Consider the following 10,037-nt stretch of genomic DNA (forward strand, 5'->3'; position numbering starts at 1 on the left):
TACCTAATATTTCTGTAGGACTAACTAGGTGTGAAAAAACTAACATTTTTTAAATGCATAATATCATTACAGTCTTTTTATTGAAATGGTTATGTGTGTCCTGTCTTCTATTTAAAATAAATTCAGTCGATTGCTAGGAACAGTATGTGATGCTTTCCATTTAAGGTAGCGGTGAGTTTACTGTCCTCCAGATAGATTATTTGTCCTTATGAATGCAGATAAATAAAATAATTGTTACAGGAATAGAGATAGGATGACAAGACAACACATGCTATAGTCTGACTGGGCTACTGACTACAATACTGGTCAACATTAAACTAGTATGAGACTCCTGTGAATTATAAACTGAAAGATTAGACTGGTGAAGGACCCCTAAGAGGTCATGCAGAAATCAATAAAGGAGTGTTTCCTACTATATTCCTGCCAGATAATCATCTGTTTAAACATTCTAGTGATGAGATAACTATAATTTTTGGTTTTTCTTTATAAATTACTTAAGCCATAGATTTATCTCAAGAAAGCTTTAGTCATCCCCATCAGGACAATCTATTAAGATTATTCTTAAATTTAATGTAATTACTGAAAATAACTTCTATGTCTTCTTTTTTTACTTTTATTTTAAGTTCTGAGGTGCATGTGCAGATCATGCAGGATTGTTTATATGTATACACATGCCATACATAAGGTTTGCTGCATCAATCCTCCTGTCATCTACATTAGGTATTTCTCCTAATGTTATCCCTCCCCAAGCCCTCCACCCCCTGCTATCCCTCCCCTAGCTCCACCCACGCCCAACAGGGCCTGATGTGTGATGTTCCCTTCCCTGTGTCCATGCGTTCTTATTGTTCAACACCCACTTATGAGTGAGAATATGTGGTGTTTGGTTTTCTATTCTTGTGTCAGTTTGCTGAGAATTATGGTTTCTAGCTTCATCCATGTCCCTGCAAAAGACATGAACTCATCCTTTTTTATGGCTACATAGTATTCCATGGTGTATATGTGCCACATTTTCTTTATCCAGTCTATCATTGATGGGCATTTGGATTGGTTCCAAGTCTTTGCTAGTGTGAACAATGCAACAATAAACATACGTGTGCATGTGTCTTTAGAATAGAATGATTTATAATCCTTTGGATATATACCCAGTATTAGGATTGCTGGGTTAAATGGTATTTGTCATCTCAGATCCTTGAGAAATTGCCACAGTGTCTTCCACAATGGTTAAACTAATTTCACACTCCCACCAACAGCGTAAAAGCATTCCTATTTCTCCACATCCTTTCCAGCATCTGCTGTCTTCAGATTTTTTAATGATCACCATTCTAACTGGCAAGAGATGGTATCTCAATGTAGTTTTGATTTGCATTTCTTTAATGACCAGTGATGAGATTTTTTTCATGTTTGCTGGCTGCATAAATGTCTTCTTTTGAAAAGTGTCTGTTCATATGCTTCACCCACTTTTTGATGGGGTTGTTTGTTTTTTTCTTGTAAATTTGTTTAAGTATTTTTAGATTCTGGATATTAGCCCTTTGTCAGATGGGTAGGTTGCAAATTTTTTTCCCATTCTGTTGTTTGTCAGTTCACTCCAATGAAAGTTTCTTTGGCTGTGCAGAAGCTCTTATGTTTAATTAGATCCCATTAGTCTATTTTGGCTTTTGTTGCCATTGCTTTTTGTGTCCTTGCCTATGCCTTTGCCCTGAATGGTATTGCCAAGGTTTTCTTCTGGAGTTTTTATGGTGTTAGGTCTTATGTTTAAATTTTTAATTCATCTGGAGTTAATTTTTGTATAAGGTGTAAGGAAGGGGTCCAGTTTCAGCTTCTGCATATGGCTAGCCAGTTTTCCAAACACCATTTATTAAATAGGGAATCCTTTCCCCATTGCTTGTCTTTGTCAGGTTTGTCAAAGATCCGATGGTTGCAGATGTGTGGCCTTACTTCTGAAGCCTCAGTTCCATTCCATTGGTCTATATCTCTGTTTTGGTACCAGTACTATTCTGTTTTGATTACTGTAGCCATGCAGTTTAGTTTGAAGTCAAGTAGCCAGGTAGCATGCTGCCTCCAGCTTTTTTTTTTTTTTTTTTCCTTTGGAATGGAATGTCTTGGTTATGCAGGCTATTTTTTATTTCCATATGAAGTTTAAGGTGTTTTTTTTCCAGCTCTGTGATGAAAGTCAATGGTATCTTGATTGGGATAGCACTAAATTTATAAATTACTTTGGGCAGTATGACTATTTTCACAATATTGATTCTTCCTAACCATGAGCATAGAATGTTTTTCCATCTGTTTGTGTCCTCTCTTATTTCCTTGAGCAGTGGTTTGTAGTTCTTCTTGAAGAGGTCCTTCACATACCTTGTTAGCTGTATGCTTAGGTATTTTATTAATTTTGTAGCAATTGTGAATGGGAGTTCACTCATGATTTGGCTCTCTGTTTGTCTGTTATTGGTTTATAGGAATGCTTGTGATTTCTGCACATTGATTTTGTATCCTGAGACTTTGCTGAAGTTGATTATCAGCTTAAGGAGATTTTGGGCTGAGACAATGGGGTCTTGTAAATATACAATCATTTTGTCTGCAAATAGAAACAATTTGATTCACTCTTTTCCGAATTGAATACACTTTATTTCTTTTTCTTGCCTGATTGCTCTGGCCAGAACTTCCAATACTATGTTGAATAGGAGTGGTGAGAGAGGGCACTCTTGTCTTTTGCCAGTTTTCAAAGGGAGTGCTTCCAGTCTTTGCTCATTCAGTATGATATTGGCTGTGGGTTTGTCATAAATAGCTTTTATTATTTTGAGGTACATTCCATCAATACCTAGTTTATTGAGAGTTTTTAGCACAAAGAGCTGTTGAATCTTGTCAAAGGCCTTCTCTGCATCTATTGAAATAATTATGGGATTTTGTCTTTGGTTCTGTTTATAGATTTGCATATGTTAAACCAGCCTTGCATCCCAAGGATGAAGCCGATTTGATGGTGATAGATAAGCTTTTAGATGTGCTGTTGGATTTGGTTTGCCTGTATTTTATTGAAGATTTTTGCATCAATATTCACCATGGACATTGGCCTGAATTTTTGTTTTGTTGTTGTTGTGGTTGTTGTTGAGTCTCTGCCTGGTTTTGGTATAAGGATGATTTGGGTCTCATAAAATGAGTTAGGGAGGATTCCCTCTTTTTGTATTGTTTGGAGTAATTTCAGAAGGAATGGTACCTGCTTCTCTTTGCATGTCTGGTAGAATTCTTCTGTGAATGCATCTGGTCCAGGGCTTTTTTTGGTTGGTAGGCTATTAATTGCTGCCTCAACTTCAGACCTTGTTATTGGTCTATTCAGGGATTCAAATTCATCCTGGCTTAGTCTTGGGAGGGTGTAAGTATCCAGAAAAGTATCCATTTCTTCTAGATTTACTGGTTTATGTGCATAGAGATGTTTGTAGTAATCTCTGATGGTAGTCTGAATTTCTGTGGAATTCGTGGTTATATCCCCTTTATCATTTTTTATTGCATCTATTTGATTCTTCTCTCTTTTTTACTAGTCTGGTTAGTGGAGCAATTCTGAAAGATTTTGTCACCACCAGGCCTGCCTTAGAAGAGCTCCTAAAGGAGGCACTAAACATGGAAAGGGACAACCAGTACCAGCCACTGCAAAAACATACCAAATTTTAACGACCATTGAAACAATGAAAAAACTGCATCAACTAACGGGCAAAACAACCAGCTAGCATCAAAATGCCAGGATCAAATTAACATATAACAATATTAACCTTAAATATAAATGTGATAAATGCCCCAATTAAAAGACACAGACTGGCAAACTGGATAAAGAGACAAGAGCCATCAGTGTGCTATATTCAGGAGACCCATCTCACTTGCAAAGACACACATAGGCTCAAAATGAAGGGATGGATGAAGATTTCCCAAGCAAATGGAGAGAGAAAAAAAAGAATGAGTTGCAATCCTAGTCTCTGATAAAACCAGACGTTAAACCAACAAAGATCAAAAGAGACAAAGAAGGGCATTACATAATGGTAAAGGGATCAACGTAACAGGAAGAGCTAACTGTCCTAAATATATATGCACCCAATGCAGGTGCACCCAGATACATAAAGCAAGTTCTTAATGACCTACAAAGAGACTTAGACTCCCACACAACAATAGTGGGAGACTTAAACATTCCACTGTCAATATTAGATCAATGAAACAGAAAATTCACAAGGATATCCAGGACTTGAACTCAGAGCTGGATCAAGCAGACCTAACAGACATATACAGAACTCTCTACTCCAAATCTACATAATACACATTCTTCACAGCACTACATTGCACTTACTCTAAAATTGATCACATAATTGGAAGTAAATCACTGCACAGCAAATGCAAAAGAACAGTGCAATCAAATTAGAACTCAGGATTAAGAAACTCACTCAAAACTGTACAAGTACATGGAAACTGAATAACCTGATCCTGTATGACTACTGGATAAATAATGAAATGAAGGCAGAAATAGAGATGTTCTGCAAAACCAATGAGAGCAAAGACACAACGTACCAGAATCTCTGGGACACATTTAAAGCAGTGTCTAGAGGGAAATTTATAGCACTAAATGCCCACATGAGAAACAAGGAAAGATCTAAAATGGACACCCTAACCTCAAAATTAAAAGAACTAGAGGAGCAAGATCAAATAAATCAAAAGCTAGCAGAAGACAAGAAATAACTAAGATCGGAGCAAAAATGAAGGAGATAGAGACACACACACACACACACACACACACACACACACACACAAAAAAAAAAAAAATCCCCTCAAAAAATGAATAAATCCAGGAGTTGGTTTTTCAAAAAGATCAACAAAATAGAAAATAACTACTGTATCTTCTAACTTTGGATTAGGCACACCTTATAAGATATCTTCTATATTCCCAGGTTGTCTTGAAACTTCCTCTGAGTTATCTATGCAACAGTATACTTCTTATGTGGTCACAGAATCAGCTATGTGTACTCTCTACTTTGTTTTTGTTAGGTTTCCATTTGCTTTTGCAATGTAGCTTTTATAATTTGTCAATTAAAGTGTATAAATGGAAATGTAGCTTTTACAATTTGTCAATTAAAGTGTGTAAAAACAGAATACAACAGAATTTTAAAATATTGTGTGGCATCAGATAACTATGGTAGAAAATAATCTAATAGTTCCAGTAGACAGACCACTGAAATCAAAGAACAACAAGAGTCGATAACAAGAATTTGCATGATAGCAGATTGGTAGATTAAAATAGCAGTGGAATAACATTTAGCAATCATACTAAAATTTATATCTACATTCTAGGAGAAAGTTTTGGTAACCAGACCTCAGAGGAAGGACCCATGGAATTCTACGAGGAAAGTCTTGGAATTTAGGAATGGTCATTGGAACACAGCAGAAAATTTGTCATTTCCTTTAATGAGTAAGTAAACATAGGCACATTGTAATTTAACTGCAGTATAAGTTCAGGGCAACATAGGAATAAAGATATAATCCAGCTACATCATTGTATTATTGAATCTGCTGCTTTGTTTTGTTTTGTTTTGCATTCCCTTGATTAGGAAAGGGGATTGAATCCCTACCCTGGACCAGAGCTGTCTGGGCCTGCATTTAGAGCTTCAACTGATGGATTTAGGAACAAGGAACCAGACAGGTTATTAGACCAGAATTTATTTTACTGAATTTGGAGCACTAGTTTATAAAATGCTTTTCTGGATATTGAAGAGTTTATTCATTGTAAAATTTTACTTTTGATTGCTCCCCTATATCATCTAGTCCACAAAATGGCAGGTAAAAATAGGCCTATTATACAATACTTAATGGCATTATAATTCTGGTTCTCTAACACCAACATCTTAATGAAATGCTACCTTATTTTCTCTGTCTAGAATAGCAACCCCTCAATAATTCCAAAGATGCTAATTATATTATATATTTACATGTAAAATATTCATGCATTTGAGTCTTGTGATGAAATATAATATACTTTGAGCTATAAACAGTAGTTTTGAAAAAGGAGTTTGCCAGATGAAGCTGTAACTATTGCTCAAGTCACAGTTTCTTTTAGTCTCAGTTCTAATATTAAAAGAAAGTAGCAATAACTAGTCTACCCTCTTCACATAACCTTGTAACAATCACAATAACTGATGTCAAGAGAAACTCTGGAAGGCATGAAGAATCTTTGTTTACTTTCTAGTCTCTAGTTTATGTCAAGTGTAACTGATGAGTCCACACCAGGAGCACAAGGATTGTGACTTTAATGTTGCTTGGGTCCACCCAGTTCAGAAATTCCTCCTAAACAATACCCAGTAGCTTACTTTTTATTTCCTTTCATTTCATAAGAACAGTATAAGTTGTAGTTGAGAAGAATATAACTTCTACTAGGAATTAACTGTACACAGAATACTAAATATTTAACAAATATGTAAGTAGTTATAAAAATAAGGGTGATAACGATACTAAGTAACATCAAGTAATAATATCTATCATTCGTTAAGACCATGATAGAACAGTACTACAGATTATTAATTTATTCTCTACAATCTATGCTTGAGATATTCTTATTACCATTTTATTGATTAAAATGAAACAAAACAAAAATACCATATTTCAGGATGTTAAGTATTACACTCAAAATGAAGAATCAGAAATTTGATTCAGGTTGACCTGTCTTTAAACCAATAATAGCCACTATGATTAACTGAGTATATAGCAGTAGGTATGTTTCTGTGTAAACTATCAAGTATTACTTAGCGCTTTAACAATAACAATAGGGAATATGAGTTCCTCATACTTGCTGCAGTGCTTGCTATATTATTGAATCTTGTTTTAATACCAAAAATTATTCTCTTTTCAATGAGATATTTATGTAAACGCAGACAGGTATGGTTAAGGAAATGCGTTTGTTCTTACATTATATGTAACTTACAAATTCATAATACAGATTAAATGTTTATCTTTTTCCTAATACTGTCCAATAAAAAGAATTTATAACTAACAACGACATATTGTGTACTTCAGACAAACCAAAATTTCAGTGTAATATTCTTATAGGTCTGTTTTCATTATGCATTTTCCTTTGCCTTTATTTATTCCAAAACTTACATCTCTATAATGTGAGTCTAAGTTTTGTGCTGATCATATTTATTCAAGTAAAACTCTTCACTATTACAACCCAAAGTTTCTTAAAAATTATACTTGCATTGGATATAGGTCTTGTACACCTTCCCAAACTCCCTCAACTGCCTTCACCATAATTGTTCCTGGTTGATGCTCTGCTTCTTCTAGATGACCTCTTCTTTTCTAGACTTGGAAGAAATGCTTCACTTGCTGCATGGCCACCAAGAGAACAGAGGCAGATTGAAGTTTCAGTGACTAAACTCCCTCCTTATCTGTAGACTATGTGTAGGGAGAAAGGTGGCAGGTAAATTCTTCTGCCATTTGCTCTTCCAGAAATCTGGAATTCCACTAAACAAGTGATCACTCTGCTGACTGACCTGCTTTATATTTTACAGCTCTTTGTGAAGTCATGCTTCTCATTGTTTTGCATCTTTCTTAGCATCTCTAGTCTTTTTTTTCCCCTAAATATTCTCATAAGTAAATCTTTAGTATTATATACTTGGTTTTCTGGAAAGCTATAATAACACTTAAAATTACTGAGAATTTGTTAATTTTATTTTTAGTGTCCTTAGGTCAGTGATTTTTAAAATTGCATTTTTTTTGGTGGAGGAACAATTTCTTCAAATACATTATCAGAAGGAAATCAACATGTTTAAGTAGAGGAACAGCTGCTAAATTGAAGTAACAATTGGTGTGTGTGTTTGTGTGCAAGTGTATGTGTGTGTTGTCTGGAATCCTAACTTTTCATCTTGCTTTCCCTTGAGGAAATGCTGAAGTACATCTTAGGAAGCCATAGAGCTTACTGCTCAGCAGATGATTTGAAACTAAGTGCTCTATTTCTGATGCTCCTTGTTACTTCATATCCTTGTAAAAAATACAGGACCTTCTGAGGTATCATTCTCCTCAAATACAAACTCAGCAGAAAGCCTTGCTAAGATCGATGGAGATGAGAATACTGTCTCCTCTTTGTTATTATAGAAGGAGTTATTTTCTCTCTGTTTTTCTCACTCTCCCTCTCTCTGTTGCTCTGGCTCTCTCTCTCTCTCTCTCTCTTTCTCTCTCTCTCTCCTCACTTTGTCAGGAGGAGAACAACTTATATTCCAAGTACTCCATAAAAAATAATGTTCCCCCATTTCTGAGAAGATTTTTACTTTTTGTTTTTTTCCAACTTACATTGAACCACCCACTTTTCTGGCACTCTGGCTGTACCTGCTTGAATTTTCTTACTGGACTCTTACATGTGCACATACATATTTGTTATAGAAATATTTTCAAATCATAAAGGGATAAGGACATATAAAGTATTATAAGAATTATAAAAGCTCTATTAATTTTTAAAATTGAACTATCTGCATGCAATTATACAAAGGGTCTACTAGAATTTGCATTTCATTAATACCCAAAAATCAACTGAATAAGCATTTATTGAGAGCATACTTTCTTTAAGATCCTTTACTAAGAAAAAGAATCACCCAAATATAAATGTCATAAACTACTGGAAAATATAAAAAGTACACAACAATGACTCAATTCAGATTGTACTACATGATACCAACAGATGGAAACAAAGGCACTTGTTATGGGAACAGAAAAGCATTAGGAGATTAGTATTAAGTAAGAGGATCAAAGAAGGCTTCATGGAGTAGATGACAGTTGAGCTGAATGAAACTTGAACTACTTCAACAGCCTAAGAAGATAAAAGGTACAGAGAGAGCATTACAAGCAAAATGTGGAGGTGTGATATGCTCAGATTACAAGTATTCTGAGAACTAAGGAGGATAGTTTTCACTTGTAAAGCAATTACCACCAGTAGTCAAAACATTTTAGAAGGCAGAATGCACTATTACAAATCATGCTGAAGCACTGCTCCACGATGGCAAATTTTTTAAATGCTTGACACATATTCGGTATAAACGTTGTGCAATATCCAATATAGCTCATAGGGTGTCTTGATTAAGATCTAGAGGAGAAGTGTGAATGAAGTCCCATGTCTAATTTGTGCCTTAGATATTTAAATTTTCCAACCAAAAGCTATCATTCCATTTGTGTAAATAAGTCAGGGGTCCAAAAATATCATAGAAAAGCAGCTAAGATAACAGAAATTTTAGAAGAGTGTCTATCATAGTTTATGGAAATAAAGGAGGCCCTAATTACTTTGTACCGTTTAAAGTCCATGTTAAACCAAGACTCTTCCCAAGGTTTTTACCTCCCATCAATGCTGCCCAGAGAACTTACAAAGGCCGTCAGCTGCTCACCCTTTCCAGAGACATCCCTGCTTCTTGACAGCCCTTGTCTCCTTAACATACCTCCAGCCTTCTTCAAGCAGCATCGGGTCTGCTCTGAATCTGGGTCTGTTTAGGCTTAAAGTCTCTGCTTCTGTGCTATTCTGAAAGTCAAGGGAGAGATTTCCCAATTAAACCAGAACATGTGCAGCTATGCTTGCAAATGTGTCACATTAGCTTGGATTCAAGTATAAGTCCAAAAACCTGTAGTCAACCTCCTACTTACATCTGTGAATAAGCACATAAGCAACTGCAGGGTTGTTCAGGCTAAACAGATGGATGGTCCTGTCAGGAACAGATTGTGGTAGAGCTGGGATGTAGGATGAAATGCCACCCCCTCTGAACTGAGAAACATATTCACTAGCAGGAAAGACGTTCTTTTTAATGTAGATATTCTTTTTAAATTCTTCACATTTAACTGATACTAAGGAAAGGTTAAATCCTTTTGTCCTCCAAACATTTTTTTCCTGTTAGTTTTGTTTTCTTTCATTTCATTCTACTGGATTCATTAATTACGTCCACTTTAAATCGTAACTACCATTATATATATTTTAATGCTTTAATAATCATCAAACATTAACTAAGTTTATTAACATAAATGTCATAATATATAAAAAGCATATA

General features: G+C 35.2%; 1 long non-coding RNA gene across 4 annotated transcripts in view; it reads right to left on the bottom strand.

Annotated features, from left to right (window-relative positions):
• LOC116531135 overlaps nucleotides 1–9,736 on the bottom strand; it is a 58,270-nt gene extending 48,534 nt beyond the window's left edge. For 3 of the 4 annotated variants that reach the window (XR_004260288.1, XR_004260289.1, XR_004260287.1), the window contains exon 1: nucleotides 9,367–9,736. This is a non-coding gene — a long non-coding RNA (uncharacterized LOC116531135). The remainder of the gene's footprint in view (nucleotides 1–9,366) is intronic. The other variant, XR_004260290.1, reaches the window with a different exon arrangement.
• Between the last annotated feature and the right edge of the window lie 301 nt (nucleotides 9,737–10,037).

This window comes from Sapajus apella, unplaced genomic scaffold (assembly GCF_009761245.1).
Source record: "Sapajus apella isolate SASKATOON/1434 unplaced genomic scaffold, GSC_monkey_1.0 scaffold3, whole genome shotgun sequence".
Lineage (NCBI taxonomy): Eukaryota > Metazoa > Chordata > Mammalia > Primates > Cebidae > Sapajus > Sapajus apella.